Source organism: Arvicanthis niloticus, chromosome 18, assembly GCF_011762505.2.
Source record: "Arvicanthis niloticus isolate mArvNil1 chromosome 18, mArvNil1.pat.X, whole genome shotgun sequence".
NCBI lineage: Eukaryota > Metazoa > Chordata > Mammalia > Rodentia > Muridae > Arvicanthis > Arvicanthis niloticus.
The window spans coordinates 4,608,286-4,628,189 of NC_047675.1; the positions used below are offsets into that span (position 1 = coordinate 4,608,286).

The 19,904-nt window shown below is 37.6% G+C and overlaps 1 long non-coding RNA gene across 1 annotated transcript; it reads right to left on the bottom strand.

The window, feature by feature from the left end:
* Nucleotides 1-271: 271 nt before the first annotated feature.
* On the bottom strand, nt 272-3,483 carry LOC143435029 (uncharacterized). The gene is made up of 3 exons (XR_013105000.1): nt 2,890-3,483; nt 1,428-1,542; nt 272-1,046 (listed from the first exon to the last, which is right to left on the bottom strand). It is a non-coding gene; the product is annotated as an uncharacterized LOC143435029 (long non-coding RNA).
* Nucleotides 3,484-19,904: the final 16,421 nt, after the last annotated feature.

A 19,904-nucleotide genomic window follows, 5' to 3' on the forward strand; every position in this document is an offset into this window, starting at 1 on the left:
TCACAAGTGTAGGACTGTCCACTGACCATGGGCAACCTACCAGATTTAAGGCAAACTTAAATACATAGAGGTTAGAAAATCAAGGATGAATTTTTGAATGAAAAAAAAAGTCATGCAAGATGTAAACATAAAAGATGTGTACTCATTAATAGAAAAATAAAATTTATTTCAAATTATTTCTCTGTCTTACTTAGCTTATGAGAAGTGGCCTTCAGGCTAAGACTGGATGAAAAATGATTGGTCTTTCTGAGACCCTATCAAAAGCTACCCAGGCCACACCAAAGGCTATTCACAACTACCTAAGAAAGGAACTTGAACAGCTGGAGTTCTAAATGAATATATGCTGGCTCTGCTTAATACAAAATATCAGAGCATCCTCTCATCAGGTGTGTGAGAGATGGTACTGAACTGAGGGGGAAAAAAGCATCAGGCACTGCTAAAGCTAGAAAAAGAAAAAGAAATCACAATTTTGAGAAGAAAATGGGTTACTAAATGGGCAGTCCCATCACGAACAGCCGTCTGATACTCCATCGAGAGAAAGGGCACCTATACTTTGACCCTTAGCAAATACTTCATGAATCGCTTACCCTGTCATGAAATGAAAAAAAGTGATAATACCTTTTCCTTCAAACAAGTTCCACTTTTGATTCCTCTGTAAGCATTATAATTACTCCCTATACACGTTGCCTTTAGCTTGTCCAGAAAATGTCTTTAATATCCTCATTGTGAAAGGTTTACGTCTTTCCCCCTGCTCCCTAGGATGCTGTCAGTCATACATATCCATTATTAAATGAACACTGTGGCCCCATTTCCTTTTTCATTTTCAAAGGAAGACTAGCCTGGGCTTTATTAGCATTTTAAATCTATTTTTCCAAAGGGATAAAAGATACCCACAATCAACTAAACTTTTCCCTGGGATATTAAAACCACTAGGTGGTCTTCAATTTCCTGCCTTTATAGGCTTCTTTCATGTCAGGAACTTGAGACATATTTCCAAGTTGGCTTCCACTCAAGGAGAACTTTAGTTGGCTCAAACTTTCTTGTACCTGACAATTCAAGAAGAAAGAGAATTGTAATTCAATTTACTAATCAAAACAGAAAACATGTTAGTAAGTGGCTTTCTTCCCTCTGAACACAGAGCAAAGTCAAGACCAAAAAATATATATCATAAAAGAATAATAGAAAAACCCAAATCCCAAGAGAGATGGAGTTGCATGACTGAGTCACTTAGAACATAGAAACGTGAAATGCAACAACACAGGACCAGTTCATATGGTAGACAAGTTGGTTCTATCCAGTTTGCCACAGATAAAAACCACTGACCAATTTTCTCACAAATAGATAGTCACACATTCCAGGGTCCTTCAACTGAAAAAGAGGTTTTAAAAACCTTGGCCACTAGAAAACCTTTGGGATATATGACTTACCACCTTACCAGATTCAAATCTACATCAAAGATTTTTCTCAGTGGAGTTCACAGAAGATTCAAGAATACTGGTTCAATTTTCTTTTTAATCCACCCTCATGTTATTCATTGAGATCCTAATAATAAATACATGGATGCTCTATTATTAATATATAAATAATAAATGCATGGATACTATATAATAATAAAGACACTGGGTGTTACATTATTATTTAGATGTTAATTCCATTTATTTATCTATACCATACATTGAGGAGCTTTTTACTATCAGGTAACAGAGATCAGCATAGCAAACATAAGGTTCTATTGTTCCAAAATTACCTTAGCAGGAAACAGGTGTAGTTTTAGTACTAAAATGAATTTAATTTTTCATTTCAATATTCTCCTTCATAAGCAAGATAACAAAACATGTACTTTTTCAACCTGGCACTAATAAATAAAAAGCTTTGTTACCAAACATTAAGTAGAATCATACTGCCCCTCTTGAAATCTGCTTTCAAAAACATATATAAAAGTAGATTTCATAACAGAAAAGTCACTTTTCACAAACAGGTTATACATCTATATGTTAATTTATATATTCATATGTTGGTTATATATATTCATATGTTAATTTGTATCCATATGTTAATTTTTCAGATTAAATTTCTACTTACAGAACATATTATCTAAAATTTAGTAAAAGATGACACTGGATAAGAAAAATATATTGGATTCACCCAAACCTGAGCTGAAAGGCCAGCTACCGGTGTGCTAAGCTTAGGCTTTGAATAATTTAATCATCATTAGTTTTATCATATAGAAATAAAAACAACAATGGGCTTTGTCAGGCTCTTATGATTACTCTGGCATTGATTTTAGGGTTTGGCCATAGAGCCTACAAGTTAGAGTACAATGTCAAGAGTTAGACATTGTAGATTCAAATCCCACCCCTGCTTTTCATAAGTTATAAACTCTAACAAATTACTCAAATTTATCTTTACTTGTTGCTTATCTATAATTTTTATTTACAGAGAATATATATACATATATATACACACACATATATATGTATATGTATATGTATATATACTATATATGTATATATATAATGAGAATTATTACTCAATAATATTATTACTCTCATTATATAATATATATGACTTACTTATATATATTCTCATTATATATATAAGTATATTATAATATATAATATATAAAATAAAATATATCTCATTATATATAAGTATATTATATATATACATATATATACACACATATATATGTATATGTATGTATATATATATAATGAGAATTATTGAATAATACACATCAATTGCTAAATAGTAGACTTGTCTAGTACCAAGCAGAAATTATAGAATAGACAGATATGACAGAAACTGAGACACAGAGAAGACCAAATGTGAGCAAACATACAGAGCCAATGACATCACAACAAGAGAACTAGAATGATCTAAACCCACTTCCTCGTGGTGACAGGACTCAGAGCAGCTCCTTCCGTTAAAGCTGTCCCCTATGAGAACTTCAAGTTTTCCACTCAATCACAATTCTGTGCATGTTTTAAAATTGTTCCTTTCATATATACAGTGGCCAAATATAAAAGGTTGAATCTTCTCTTTCTCCTGTAATACAAGAAATCAAACCCAGAGCCTCATGCTACGAGGCAAGCACCCAAACATTGAATTACAGTCCCAACCTTTAAAATCTCTAAGCCCCTCATTTAAACCATTTTTACACTATTAACAATCTTTTCCCTGTTTATTTATTTATATTTCTTACATACCTTTTCTCTCCAACAGTATTATTAATTTTTAAAAAATATTTTTAAAAGACTAAAATCTTTACTAATTTTCAGGAAGATATAACATTATGTAAACATAAATGTTAAAAAAAAAGCAATACTTATCTCACAATCTAAAAGCCTACAGAGGCAGAATTTCTGCAGATCAGAATTATATTCACCAATGTGATAAAGAACACAAAATGAGACTTGGGTGAGTCAAAAACATAGGCTCTTTTTCCCAGGTACATTGTATTTTTGTGATGAGTTTTTTTTTTTTTTTTGGTTTTTCGAGATAGGGTTTCCCTGTGTAGTCCTGGCTGTCCTGGAACTCACTCTGTAGACCAGGCTGGCCTCGAACTTAGAAACCCGCCTGCCTCTGCCTCCCAAGTGCTGGGATTAAAGGCTTGCGCCACCACTGCCTGGCAGACGAGATTTTTTAAATTCCACTATGAAAAGTATCAGAAGCTTGGGAACTGGTTTATGCTGGAGACTCTGAACATGCTTTAGCTCTCATGTGGGACGCATGGCATGTAATGATTCTGACCGTGCTTTAGCTCTCATATGGCAGGCATGACATGTAGTGTGCTCTCCGAGCCTGGAAGGAAGACCTTGACAATCACCAGAAGATCGTTAGGGACTGAATTCTGGAAGATGGTAAGTTTTAATGACATGGACTTTGTGTTATTTCCCTTAACTTCATTTGAACCAACTCAAGAATGATATTATTAAACATAAATTCATTAACCTTAAATGATAACTTTTATTGCAAATATTTTAGATACCTGTATTTTATTCAATCATATTCATGTTCAAGAAACTCAAAAAACCCGGGACTTTAGTTCCAATTTATATGAGTACAACCTAGATGCTAGTGCCTTTATGTTTAAACTTGGATGATTTTAAAATAATTCCTAATTATTCCAAAACTATATATCATGTACTCTTGTTGTATAGTAAGTAATCCATAAAATACATCACAATACAAATAAGATCTGTATAGCAATACATGATTGCTACTAGAAAGGGCATAGAAATGAAAGAGCTGAGCGGGTGTTTCCTTAGCTCACAACATTTCCTTGAGTATATCTTGGATATGCATTGCATTGTTGCTGTTTTAATCTTTCCTGTGGAGACTGCTGGTTACTGATGCTGGCTCCCTTTCAATCATCTGGCTTTCACCTTTGGTTTGATTGACACAGGGTGGGGGAACCTCTCTCCGTTTATTGGGCTGATCTCCCTTACTCTGCAGCAGCCATGCCTTGTGACTCCCAAATGCATACTGATTTAGATTTTTTTACATTCTGATGTTTCCTCAAACTGAAGTAAATACTCCTTGTTTTCTAAGAATTCAAATGCTAGACTTTTATATTTTCAGGTGGTCCCTTTTTTTTTCTCATGGATGTCCCACAACTATTTCTGCAGGTATTAAAATAATCATTATTATTTCCATTTTTAATAATACTCTGGCCAACTGGGTTCAAAGCAAAACTACAAGTTAATAGCATGTAGACTGATGCCCATCCCACCATAAAGAGACAGAATATCTTAGGAATCCTCTGTGAGCCTAGCAACAGAATAGAGAATTTTTTTATCTGCCTATACAATTGCATGAATTATAAAATAATAATCTCATAATTTATAATCCAATTATTAACAAATAATTGACAGTAATACTTAAATGCAGTATTTTTGTCATTTTCTGTTTGGAAACGTTTACAAGATTTCTGTTAAATATAGAAGTTTATGGCTCCTCATTTAAAAGAGCCTTTAGTAGAACGTGGGTCATAGCCATGTATACACAAGCTTTGTAAGTGTTTATGTAATACATGTTCTTCTAATTGTTGTTCTAATGCATGTTCTTATAATTGTATGTATGAAAAGAGATTAAATCAATTCTTTTATCCTAATTCTGAGAATCTGATGCTGTGGTACTTAATATTCACTATCTACTTGTTTGAGGAATTAATCAATTAACAGATATTTAAGCACTTTAGAGCCAAGATACAATCTCTAGGTGTGCATTTATATTCCTAAATCCAACGTGCCCATTTGGTGTTAATTTGGAAAATAATTTATTTTCTAAAACTTGTTAACCACACTGTTGTACACTAAGTAGTCACTTGTGATTTTTATGCAGTTGACATAACTTCAAGTTCAGATTTCACGTTGTGCAAAAGTCTTTGTTCCTGGATATGAAGTCAACATGAAAACAGAATTCACAGCAGATGGATCTCAGTCAGAGATCAAGTTTCTGAATTTGCTCATCAAACCAACCTGAGGTCTTCTGATCAATGGAAAGCAAAGTGGTGGGCAGACAGGAGAGGGAAGCCCTAGATATAAATTTTCCCTCCTAAGAGTCTTTAAGAGTATTTTCTGAAAACATCATCTAGGTTTTACTATATTAAAAATTAGTTATAAATAATATCTTCTAACGATGATTAGATATTTAAAACCAAAATGATCAAATTTTCCTCCCAAATGGGGCAGGCACTGACGGAGGATAAAAGTCCATCTGATAACAAAATGATTTGCCCCCATGCCAGGAAAAAGGGAGGGACCGAAACAGCATCAGAATCGCGCATGAAAGGCCCAAAAGACTCATGAATATTACAAAAATGAACACTCCTGGCAAATTAAGTGTAATGGTCTGGAGGAGACTTTCTGTATATATTAGCTCCAATTCTGTGACCCTTCCAAAGAAAATGGGACCTCAAGAAAAACCCCAATTATCTTCCCTGAGCCTATGGCATATTGGAGTCCTGGTGACCACTGCAACGGTTTCATAATGCAAAAGTAATCCGGTGATGCTGGACGGAGCTTTCTCATCAGCCTGCATTTTCCTCTATCAAAGGAAAGGAAAGAAAAGTGCCTGAATGTGATACCGCTCTAACAAAGCCATCCAGCATACAGGAAATGCTACTTCCCCTCCATACACTGCCATTAACCAAGAAAGAATCGATTGGAGAGGCAGGTGTTTCCTGGGAATAGGAGATCTGGGAGTTTGCTCTCAGAAATATGGATGGCGGGACTAACTCTAAACGCGTATGTGTGTCTTTCTTCTCTTCTCTCTTCTACGCAGAGAGCTTGAAGGGGTGTTATTCCTTCATTTCTCTCCTGTCATGATTTCAACAAAAGTAAGAGAGCCTTTTAATATTCCAATTTCCGAAGTTCCTTGGCTGCTGAGAACTGGGTGTGTGGAGGATCAAACTCATACCTAAAGGCATCAGACAGATATCTGAAATGATAGATAGATAATTTCACTTCAACCAAAGCTACTTTCAGCACAGAGTAAACCTGCTCTTTCACTGGCAGTGCTCTCATTGGAAGGCAATTAATCTTGATAAAAGGCTAGGTAGACCAATCGTCGTTCCATGCATCTACTCACAGCGAGCATACATAAGGAATGTGTTCCTCTACAGATAACACCCGTGTATTTGTTGTACACCGGTGTATTTGTTACTTGTTTTGTTGAAAAAAATACTTGATAAGAAGCAACTTGAGGAAAGAAAGGTTTATTCCTGCTCAGTGTATGAAAGTACAGTTCATCATGTCAGAGCCGGTATCGAGGAGCTGTTCACACTGCATCTAAGAAAAACGAGAGTGAAGGGCTGGGGCTTGGCTGGCTTTCTCCTTTTCGTACACATGGGGACACCAGTGAGACCCCATCACAAGGGATTTTGTTATTTCTCTATGTTCACAGTGTCTGTTCCATCCTCTATGTAACCTTTATGAAAACAAACTCATACACATACCCCAGAGCTGTGTTTTCATGGCTCCAAATCAAGTCACTCTGATTATGAAGATCAACCATCACAATTAACATCAAGGGGTTTTGATTCGTGACTTCCAAACCAGTCTCTGTATCTGAAGGCTCCTCTTAGGAAATATTTGGTTAGTATGCTGTTAGCAATTATAATAAATAAAATGACTTCTTGAGAGATTCAAAAGATGTTTTTCCTTGATACTCGGAAACAAGTCTCAGTTCTGGGCAGCACTGGGCAAATGAAGCCAATACTCATTTGCACAATCTGAAGTGACTTGTATCCTTGTGACAAATTAATGGGATCTAAACAAAGGCATCAGCCAGGTCCAGGATGGTCTTGATCCCACAACCCTCCTGCCTCAGTCTCCTGGTGGCTAGGACTACATGTGTATGCCACCAAGCCTGGCTAATCAAATCCATGCGTTTTGATTTTGAATAGGAAATTTTAAATGAAAAAATTTTCCAACCATATATTGGAGATTATATCTCAAAAAAAAAAAAAATACAGAATACTTCTTTCAGGAGTATCCCTTACAGGTTCTTTAGCAATATTTGTTTATTTATGTTTTTTAAAAATATATTTTTATGTGAAATGTTAATAAGAATTTTATTTTATGGTGGTTAGAATTAAATCTTGTACCTTGTACATCCTAAAAGTGACCCATCCCTAAGCTCTACCTTTGATCGTTTGTTTTATCTAAGACATCTCTTTTCTTTTACAACTTTGTAGTTTTTTATTAAAATATTACTTTTAATATAGAGCGCTTTTACTTCAAACATTACTTCTTTTGGCCATGGGAATTTAAGGGTGTACCAAATTTTTACCCACTTACAATGCTGAAAAAATGAAGCCTGAGACCACACTACCTTTGAAATTCCTGGGCATGGAAGAGGATCAGTGAATGCAGCATTCCAGATGTCCACAAATTCCAAATCCGCCCCACCACAGGCCTTCCAAAGAAGTCTTAGAATTACTTAGAAAAAAAAAACTTTTCAGCATAAAATATTGAATGAAACATTTTTGCCAGCTTAATTTACTGACTTAAGAGTATGCCATTCATGACGGTGTGTGTCAACTTCTTGGCTAATACAAAGAGAGTGCTTTGGTTAGTTGTGGGGAATTTTAATTACTATAATCAATATCTGTGGGTCATTCATATTCATAGCCACAAAAGGTCGAGGCTAAAAGGAAGGAGGTGAATCTCATAACATTTCCATTTGCCAAAACGAGGGGATGAAGACGTAGAGATGCCAGCTCCTTGACGCCGCCCTTTGTGTGCATGCTTCAGGTTTAGAATTTCTATCTACTGGCTCTTTTGGTATCGTTTTAACAACATTAATCTTTATTCACGTCACTCCTTCAAGACTTCAGCTTTGCTTGTTGTGCTATACATGTATGAACCTCCCCTATGTGAGGATGGCCGTATACTTTGCCAAAGTAGCACAATCAATAATTAATTCAGGTTTTATTTTTATATGTGATCACAAAGACAGACAGGTAGCAGGCAAAGAGCAAAGGCAGAGGCATGAGGATCTGTGATGAAGAGAAAGCCCAGTTGCAAACATGTCTTATTGAGTTTAAAGAGAAGGCATGAAGCTACTAAAGTCACCATGGCTGTCCTTTATATTTATCCCTGGGTACAGAATGAGGACTGAAGGTGGGGAAATGGTCGGTGGGAAGGAAATAAAACAATCGGCTTTCCTACCAACAAACAGGGGTGCTCAGAAGTCTTCCATTTTGCCTAGCTGGGGAGATTTCAGCTACCTTCTCTGAATCTTAAGGTATGCAGCCAACATCCACATTGCAAATTGAGAGTCAGAAATAAAATCTCCAAAAAGAAACAAGAAAGTCTTTGAAAACACTGTTTGAGTGTACAGCCAGTTGACCAGCATTCACACCAAGCCCACAGTCTCCTTCATTTCGTTTGTCAGACTGTTGGAAAAATATAGAACTAAGGAAAGGCACTTGAGTCTTTCTGGCTGAAGACATTGGCATTGGACGATGAAGAGGAGATTTATTATTTTTGTTTCAGTCTTAAAATACTACTAGAGCCTATTTTGGGAAGCAGTGATGCATACATAACTTGGGGTAAAGCTTTATGTACATTTCTCCGGTAAAAATATTTTAATGTCAATAGATATCTCATTATTATTCACTTGACCGTAAATGTCTCCTGTCCTTTTATTTCTTAAACTACCATTCTAATCCTCAATTGTTTCTATACACTCCACCCTCAATTTGTTTACCCTGGTCGAACAAACATCTCCATAAAGTGTCATGGATTGCTTTTAGCCATGTGGTCTGCAAGAGGAAATGTCATTATGGACTTTCATCTCCAAAGCTGGAGAAGCTGCCCCTTAAAGTGTAATGCAGCAGAAAGTGCTGAGGGCTCCTGGCTCTCTGGACACTCATCTTTCTGGACGTGAGTAACACTGTTTAGTGCCAACATCCATGTCAGCAAAGAGACTGGCATAGAAAGTCACCTGACTCAACTGTTGCCATCTAACAGCTTTGCAAAAGTGGACTAATAATCCAGCCCCAAGTGTCAGTCTTCAAAGGTTTTTCTGTCCTGTGAGAAGGTATACTTCTTTGATTCCCTGGCTCAGTTCATTCCTAAATTCACTAGTGTTCCACTCTCGTGGGCAAACACAGATTTCTAAGGCCAGAAGGGGTGCAGATGTCAGAGCCAACCAACACTGCACTACCTCATTTGCTATCTTTGTAAAAAGCAGTTACCCAATAACACAAAGATGACATGAGAATGCCAAAAGACCCTTCTGAAATCGAAGAGAGGCAAATTCTCCTGAACAGCAAAACACACAACAATTTCTTTTAGAAAAATCTTCTCCCACTTTGGCAAAGGGAAGCAGCTGGCACCCAGACACCAAATCGTTGGAAGTGATCACATCACTGGTTTATTCTTCCCAGCGAGCTCTTTAAAGATGTTTGACTTCTGAAATAGAAGCTAAATGGTTGGCACATGTGTCCAGTTCTATATGGTTCTGTTTCTTTTAGCATAGGACAGGAAGATGTTTTTGCTGATATTTAAGTCTGAGGACAGGATCTGTCTAAAAGCCTGCCAGTTCCACTCTGAGATGCACAGGAAGAGGACAAGACCAGTGAAAATGAGCACAGCTCTGTGAATATCAACAGGCCATGGCTTAAAATATGCTTCATACACAATCTGAGTTTGTGACCAAGAGAGAAAACCTCTTTCTTCCAAGGTGCAGAGTATCAGCTTTGTTCATCATGCTCTATCTTATATAGAAAAGTCTGAACTCATTGGTAATAAATTTCAACTTCAACTTCTCCGTTTCTATTCCAATTTCAATAGAACCGAGGTTACCAAGACAATTGTGTAAAATGAGAAAGAAAGGAGTAAAGGCTGAAAACCACCTATAAATATATTATTACAATGCATGAGTGCATGAGAAAATGAACTAAAAGGAGACACAGGGGAACATGAAATGCGAGCTGAAAGATAGAGAGAAATGAATTGAGTCAGAAATAAGATACAAGGCACATGCATTCCCCAGGATCAGTGATAGAGGCAGTGTCTAATACAGTCTCATGCTTGCTGTTGTTCTCTTATCAAGCAGAAAATAAAAGTATCTGTACCACAGTCATTTAAAAAAAAATCTAAATAAATGTCTAAAGAAGTCTTTCTTACAGCATACTTTCATCCCAGGAAAAGAAACAGTTGTCTCATCCATGTCCCCAGCAGAAAAGGGATGCTTTGCCATTGTGTTTTCAGGAAGTTCATGATGCCCTTTGAGAAGTGCAGAATGACTACCAACCCTTTCCCCACAGAGCTTGAAAGCCTGACTCCCCATTCAGCTCTAACCAAAGAAGGGCATGACACTAGTATCAATGCCTCTGTATATTGCAACATCAGAACTATCAAGACTTAACTGCATGCTTACCATGACAGTACTGTGATCATCAGACATGTTAGAATAATAACTATAACTTTATGCTTCTTTCTTCTTTGCAACCTTGGACCTGCTTTCAGCTTACAAACTCTGGAAAGCAAGTGAACTGGGCTTCTAGAGATGAAAATCACAGAACATGTCAAGGGTGGGCATCTGCAGGAGCCTAGAACCTGGGTATTAACACGTTCCTCAGCTTCCACAGGAGCAAGATCAGGTGTGTTGTTGTGAGGTAACTGTTCTTTGTAAAGACAAGGTAATGTTTACCTTAAACTACCTTCATTTTGGCTTTCAGGAGATATAATACACAGATTGCCTGTAACCATGGCAATTGGTTCAGCTGTTAGTACCCTGATTTATTCAAAGCATAGAGGCAGTATAGGAGAGAAAATACTATTACAAATAGGGACAATGCAGTTTAATTTCAGATGCCAAAACAGGGTGGGTTTGGTATTATATTCCCAGCCATATGATGCAGGACATGCTTGCTGGATTTCACATGCTATCTACTGATTCTCAAGTGTGATATTACAAAATCATGTATTATGTCTTTTCAAGGAAAAAAATGATTTCTGTGTTCTCAGGACTATCTTGACTTCTTATATTGTATGCAGGAGAATTTTTTTTTAAAGCCAAGGATCACAAGACAATATCAGCCTACAATTTCTTTTCCCCCTCTCCCACACTCTTCTTCCCCTTTGCCAATTTCTATTATACTTTCATCTAGTATGTATATGTATCTGTGTTTGTGTGTGCATATATGTTTGTGTGCTACAACATGCCATGTAGAGGCTAGATAGCCTTTCAGAAGTAGGTTCGTTCCCTCAACCATGCGGAGTCCAGGGATTGAACATGATTCTTTAGGCTTGAAAAAAGCACCTCTACGTAGTTACTACCTTGCCAACATCATCACCATCTTCTGTTTCTCCTCCTCCCCGTCCTCTTCCTCCCCTCCTCCTTCTGATATTGTTTATAGTGACCATATTCAATTCAATTTCCCTTGGGTAAGTAAGCACTTATTAATCTTCTCCCCCAATTTTGCTTACTTATAAATGAATGGATTTGAATCACTTTCTCTCCACTTGGAGAATTTGAAGCTTCAGGAGGCTGTCATTAGAAAACCACTTCATTTCCCTAAAGCTCTGTAGCGGTGAATTAGTTAAAGCACTTTGGCTCATGGAGGTCACACACTTCACTGGTCAAGAGCTCTCTGGATTCATGAATGAAACACACACACACACACACACACACACACACACACACACACACACACCAGCTTAATTTTGATATGCCTTGACTAGCTCAATGGTTGGGCACTTCTAAAACTCCCACAACCAGCAAACACTCCCCTTTGGTATTCCTAGCTTAATACCTTCTAAATCCATATTTAATCTTTGCTTCCCTGGCACCTTCTAGGCAGCCCCCCCCCCCCCCTTTGTGCCCAAGATGGTTCTGAGCAGCCCTTCTGGAAACCACTTTCCTTCTTGCACCTTCATTTCAGCCATTACTCTCCGCTGTTCCTTCCCTGTGTGATCTGTCCTACCCCTTCTCTTAGCAGCCCTTTCTTCCTCCTCTTTCATTCCCTCCCTCATCCCCTCCCCTCCCTGGAATCTAGAAGTCATGCCTCCTTCATCCTGCCCAGCCATTGACCATGGCTCTTTATTGATAAATCAAAAACCAATTGGGGACAGGAACCTTCAGTGTTTGGACACACAAATTCCCGGGGGGGGGGGGGAGCAAAACAAAGCATTAGAAACAATTCCTAACATCTCACTCTTTCTGTCCAAAAAATTTTTTTAAAAATAAAGCTCTTCTCTTAGATACAAATTGAGCATAACCATAACAATTATGTAAATTACAAAGTATGATGTACAGTTAGCATCCATTCCATCTTATTTGTCAATTAGATAGCATACTAACTAAAAAGATTATGATTCTATACTTGAATTACGCTTGCATCACCACCTGAAAATCATCCTTTCAAATCTATATAATCTCTCTCAACGCTAAACAACTTGAGCTTATTATGAAACTATGACTTGTTTTCAACCCCATTAGAAATCCAAGAATGAATTAAATATAACCTGAATCTATAGGAAACAGAACACACAGCTTCCAAAACTTTAAGTAACTGTAGAGACAGCTGACTACCTGCACAGCCCCTGATTTCTTATAATGCTGGAGCATTTGTCTTCAGCCTTCTGGCTCAGGACCATCTGACAGACATTGAAATGAAACAGGAATTAGTTTGCTCTGTAGTGGCAGAACTAAACTGTCAACTATCCCATATTATGTGTCCTTTCCTGGAGAGTACTTTTTGTCTATAGACAAATAGGATGATTTTAGTACAGGTGCTACCTTACCATAACTGGAACAACTCTATATGGAGGTTCTGATGCTCAAATTCTTCTTTGAAGGGGAATGAGGAGGCTGTCAGGAGAAGTCATGTCTCATTGTCAAATGACCCTTAATAATGAAATAACATTAAATGTCACGTTCTGTGGATTTCTGTTTTTGAAGACTACCTATTCATGTAAAGTATATTTGAACAGTTTAACCTTAACTACTCATAGCAACTTCTATTTGATAAATTAAAAACACTTTAGTATTATTAAATCAGAATTTAACATAACCATGAGTTTACTATCTGGCCCTTAATTTATGTTACTAAATCATCCTAAACAGTTTATAATAACAGCTATTAGAAGGATTGGGTCAAAGCCTTGTATTCTTAAATGAGTTATATAGGCATAATGCCTGTCTAAACATAACAATACTAATTTCAATTTTGTATCAATATAGAGATTCATATCAATGAAACCTTAATTCTATATCAATATATATTTTGTAACATTTTAAGAAATTATAATTTCAATTTTGCCTCAATTATAAAGATTTCTATCAATGTAAGCTTATGACTACACAATGCTTTGTGTAGTCAAGAATAAAATTAGTAATATATCCCATCTATTTCCTCCCTGTTCAAAATTATGACCATTTACAAATTATCTCTTAAAATGACAACCTATCTATAATTTATAAAATAACTATAACCAGACACTCAAACCCAAGGGATCAGAATGACGACTTTCCATGGCTTCCTCCTGCTGAAAAGAAGCAATGAGAAATTTTTTTAAAGAGGGGGGAAGGGTGGGAAGATTAGAAAATTTGGTTAGACTTCTGAAAGCTAGCTTTAGCATCTGTTATCCAGTCTCTGTGTGCTTTGAAGACTCAGGGCTTGACTGAAGTTTTTACTGGATCCATCTGAAAGGTTGGATGAAGAGAAATCACATGGAATTAGCAGCAATTCCTGAAGCAGTTCTGGAAGCAAGTCTCTGGACAGCCTCAGGAAGCAAGAGGCTGGAACAGAGGTTCAGCACCCTGAGGATGAATCTTGCCCAAGTTGTATATTCTGAAACATATGACTCTCACAACCAAAATTTTAGTACTATTAAGATAGTCATATGGATTGTGCAAAATGCAGATATCAGTTAAGGATAAATTTTGCTCTTTGAGCGGGTGAAAGGCAACTGTCAATTTGATGATTTTATTTGATCAATAACAAATGGCAATAAATCTTCATTCATGCTATGTAAAGGACAGCATGATGAATCATAACCAACAAATTTATTGTCTAGCTGAAGTTTTGGCTAAGTCAGTTATTGGGCTATTCCCATTTCGAGGAATCAGCAAATTAAGTTACCAGTCTTATTTGGTCTTCTTTAATTTTTCTTTTCTGTCTGTAGCCAAGATCTTCAAGGGGTCTTCCCCTATCATATCTAATTCATATTATATCACTCTGGAAGGAGCCCGAAGCCTTTTGTCTTTTCCTGTCAACAGAAATACAGAGCCTTTCTCACAAAATGTCATTTCCTTGGTCCAATAGCCAGAAATCTTTAAAGGTATAGCTTGACTTCTCTTCCAGAGGAATGTTAATATCATAAATACAACCAAACTCACAATCATCTTCATTTTGATAATTAAAACAACTCAAAGCAATTAAAACAATCTAAACAAATATTATCTATGGAGATAGTGCTCCTTCACTATCTCCTTTATTTAAAAAAAAATTTATTTTTAATAGTGAGATCAAGGCCTAAGTTTCTACAGTCTGAGAGTCTGAGATAGTTTAGGCACCCTATCTCCTGCTTTTTGACCTATAATTTAAGAACAAAAGCATCAATTATTTATTCCTCTAAGTATATTTAAATCCTCTCTTCTATGGAGAGTAATATCTTTGTGGGCATATATGCCCTCTTTCTTTTTATATAATTACCAAGGCCTAAGCTTCTATTGCCTGAAATAGGTTAGTCTCCCTGTCACCTGCTTATGACCTACAATTTAAAATCAAATGCCTCAACTTCTTTGTTTCGAATATACTTAAGAACATTTAAACAATTATCATTATATTCCCTTCTATCCTTAAAAACAATTAAATCAAATTTTATATATCTCTATCCTTTATTATCTTCTTGTTCTCTCTGCCTCTGAGCAGCCAGCCTGTCTTTATGTACAGCAGGAGATTTCCGTTCTGTCTATGAGCTCAAGCTCTATTTATCATTCCAAACCATGGAAAGAAATCCCTGCATGGCTCGGGAAAAATCTGTAACCTGCTAAGAAGCCAGTTCTCCACATTGTAATCTAACATTATGCCATGTGTATTCCACCTGAAAATCTCTTAATAATTTTTAATAGTGAGTTCTTGCCTGCTACGTTGCGTGTCATCTGTAGTGGTGAATTAATTAAAGCACTTCGGTTCCTGGAGGGCAGCATGTGACATCATTTGAAGAGTTCTCTGGATTCAAGAATAAAATATAAACATGACAGCTTGATTTTGATGCCTTGACAACTCAATGGCTGGTGTTACGATTTATATATGCTCAGCCCAGGGAGTGGCACTATTACAAAGTGTGGCCTTGTTGGAGTAGGTGTGTCATTGTGGGTGTGGGCTTTAAGAACTTCATCCTAGCTGCCTGGAAGCCAGCATTCTGCTAGCAGCCTTCAGATAAAGGTGTAGAACTCTCAGCATTCCTGCATTATGCCTGCCTGGATACTGCCATGCTCCTGCCTTGATGATACTAGACTGAATCTATGAACCTGCAAGCTACCCCCAATTAAATGTTGTCCTTATAAAAGTTGCCTTGGTCATGGTGTTTGTTCACAGCAGTAAAACCATAACTAGGACAGCTGAGCACTTCTAAAACTCCCACAACCAGCAAACCCTCCCCTTTGGTATTCCTAGCTTAATACTTCCTAAATCCATATTTTATCTTTGCTTCCCTGGCTCCTTCTGGGCAGCCTCCTATCTTTTGTGCCCAAAATGCTTCTGAGCAGCCCTTCTGGAGGCCATTTTCCTTCTTGTACCTACATTTCAGCCATTACTCCCTGCTGTTCCTTCCCTGCGTGATCTGTCCTACCCCTTCTCTTAGCAGCCCTTTCTTCCTCCTCTCCCGGTTTCCCTCAGGACCCTAGAAGCCCTGCCTCTTTCATTCTTCCCAGCCATTGGTTGTTGTCTCTTTATGATCAATCAAAAAACAATTAGGGACAAGGACCTGTGGGGCGGTGGGGTGGTGGGCTGTGAGAAGCAGCTGGGTGCTTGGTCGAGCATGAGCTTGGAACCCAGAACATTAATGGATGGCAGTAGTTCAGCTCTGCTCCCCAGCCCTGGTTCTTTTCATTTAGCTTCAGCCCTCTCCACAGCCCCTCCCACAGAGAGGTCTATGGTTATCAGTCTGGAGGAACAGGCCTCAGGCTATAGATAGATTTACATACTAATGAGACACCTGAAGGCCAGAGGGTGGAGCCAATTAAGCATTCTTCTCCACCTCCCCACCTCCCTCCCTATTTAACTCAGGTCTGCCCTGGTTTGGGGGGGGGGGGGGAGTGCATCCAGATCCATCCACCATCTGCCATGACATTAAAGCCTGTAAAAACCCATGGATGTTCTCGTGTCACTGGGGCTGCACTGTGAGGAACCCAGCCAACTACCCACAACTGCGGCACCTAACTTCCCCGTGGAAAATCTCTCAGCATTTCCCAGCTGCCTTACCCACAAGGACCTTCAGTGTTTGGACACACAGATTCCCAATTTTGGAAGCTGGAATTAAGACAATGCATTAGAACCAATTTCTAAAAAAGCTCAGCCTATTTGTCATACTTTTCAAATTTTCAAACATCAGGATTTTCACATGGCAGACTGCATTTTCTTAAATGCAATGCATGTTCTTTTCCCTCTCAAACTTCATGAACTATACTGTAAATGACCAGCAGTGACGCCAGTCCTTTACCCTAAATCTTAGAAACAAAACAAAGCAAATCAAAAGCAGGTTGAAGGATGTTTTGCTCTCTGACTACCTGGAGAACGTGGTACACATCAGGACAAAAATTAGGGCCCGCTAAGATATACCAGTTCTTCTAACCATGCAAAAGCATCACTATCCCAAATAATGGTGTGTTACTAAACTTATCAATATTCCTGTTAAACTAAAATTACAATCATAGAACATTCTTGTTAATGTTAGTTATGAAACACTTATGAGAATCAAGTGATTTTGCTCATCTGAATTCTCTAACTTTCAGGAGCAGCAAAATAAGCAGACTGACTTGCTAAGCAGCTTGGGAGATTTTTTTCTTATGACAAAATATAATTTTTCTATTTAGGCACATTCTTACCATTATTATTTTAATATCTAAATTTGTCCTAGTATCTACAGCTACAATCACAATGATGCCAGACTTGCTTCATGAGACGCTTTAGAAACATTATTTCAAATGAGAGGAGCTCATATCTTTGTAACCATAGGATCATAAGGTTTCTCAATCTATCCTCTGACCATCTCTATATCTTGTGACAGAGACAGAGGGCCATCCAGAAAAAAAAGAGACAGGAGTGAAAATGCATGTCATGAAGAGGTAAAATTCTACATTCCTTTGACTGGGATTACCTATTCAAAATCTTTTCATTCTGCATCTTCTCCTTCCATTTTTCCTTTATCTTTTTCTCCTTTAGTAGATTATAATAATACCTGATATAAGGCTAATTTTAATGAGGCATATTGGTACATACTATGACCCTAGCATTTGGGTGTTGGGGAGAATCAGGAAGACTAGGTTGTCCTCAGCTGCCCAAAATTCAAAGCCAGCCCAAATTAAATGTGACCCTGTCTCAAAAAATATAAAGAAGGGCAGATTGGGGGCTCAGTTGATAAAGCATTTACCTTGCATCCCAAGGACCCAAATTCAATCCCCAGAACCCATTTCAGAGACTGGACAGGGTGCTTCTGTACCCCCAATGTTAGAGAGGCATAGATAGGAGGATCCTTGAAGCTTGGTAGCCAGACTAGTTTCCACATCTGGGGGTGTTTGGGACTCGTGAGATACTTAATCATAAAAACAAGGTATATGCCTGCTAATAAGTGAGATAGATTGTACTCTGACCTTATCTGATGCATATACATATGCACTTATATTTATACATAGGATATACACAGCAAATAATATTAGGTTTACAGAAAAGTTATAAAATATACCATAGAACTTGTTCTTGGTATCTTGGTATCTGTCACTTGTTCTTTCTACTATCTAAAATAGATAATAGAAAATTAACATAGCACATTTTTTATAATTAATGAACAAACTTTAATTTGTTTTTGTTAATTAAATCTAATTCTTTATTCAGATCCCCTGAGTGTACCCTGATGTAATATTTTGGTCCTTGGATTCCTTCCAGGGCTATATATTAATTACATTTAGCCATCATACCTCCTTAGATACTCTTCCTAGATTTCAGAGTTTCTTGCCCTTGCCCTTGATGACTGTGACGCTTTTGAAGGACGCCTCTAGGTTTCATGGTAGAATGTCTTCTGATTTAAACATAACATTTCTTTATGATGATAAACTATCAAGTCTTCTAATCATAAAAGTCTTTTTGGAATTGAGAGGCTTTGTTCTTCTCTAGCCTCATTCTCTATAACTACTCTGGTCATCTTCACTGTCCACCTTTTAAAAGCATGTCTTAAAACTTCACCAATCACACCATCTGCTCTTATCCAACCTTTGTGCATACTAGTATCTCCATTTTGGGCTCCTCTCTTTGAAACTCTTCACTCCATCTCTATCTGGATAACTCTTGATCTGAAACTTTCTTTTTGAATCCTGATATCCCATCATCCTTCATTCTCCCTGGTGTCCTGTGTGCTTCTTACTTCCCAGCATGCTTAGATGGAGTGTTGCTAAATAAAACTTCACTCGCACTCACCTAAGTGCATCTTTGTCTGGAGAGTGAGGATCCACATTGGTGTGGCAGAATAGCCTAGCCATGCTTCCTCCTGGCCAATCACACTTCAGTGCCCACCTGTTTCAGCTCATTATACTATCACTGCAGGACGGTGGTGAATATCAGCTACTTACTCAAATTATCATTTCAGAGTGTCAAGCAGGACGGAAGGAGGTGGCCATGGAGGGGGGCTATTGTTTCCCTTTAAGCAACGAAAAGAAGAGGAGCCCTGAGGAATTCTTCTTTTATACTTGCCCATCACTGCTGGGAAAGTTGAGTCATGACCTTTAAAATATATGAAGAGTATCATCAAATGTGATTTTTGGGTATGTCTTTTCCCTTTTCTTTAAATAATTCCATCTAAAGTAAAGTAGTTGGGGACTTGTTAACTCAGATTAGTGTGCAAAACAAGCAAAGATAGTGTTTTGAGAGTTGACTCCTCATCATATTGATGTATACTGCTCCACAATAGCCAAAGGAGGCTCAGAATCACACCATTTTACTTCTTACCCACTGTGGGAAATATGTCTGTTATGGATATATTAAAAACAAGAACATTTCCTGGTCCTTAAGGTAATCACTTTCACAATGCTAAAGGTAGGCATTAAGATTGGAGTGTGTCCAGAGGTAAAGGTTAGTAGATTTGGACACCTTCAACTTGCTCTTTCTTGGAAGTCCCAACACTTTTCTCTTAGATTTATTTCTTCCTGGGATCAGGCCTGACCCT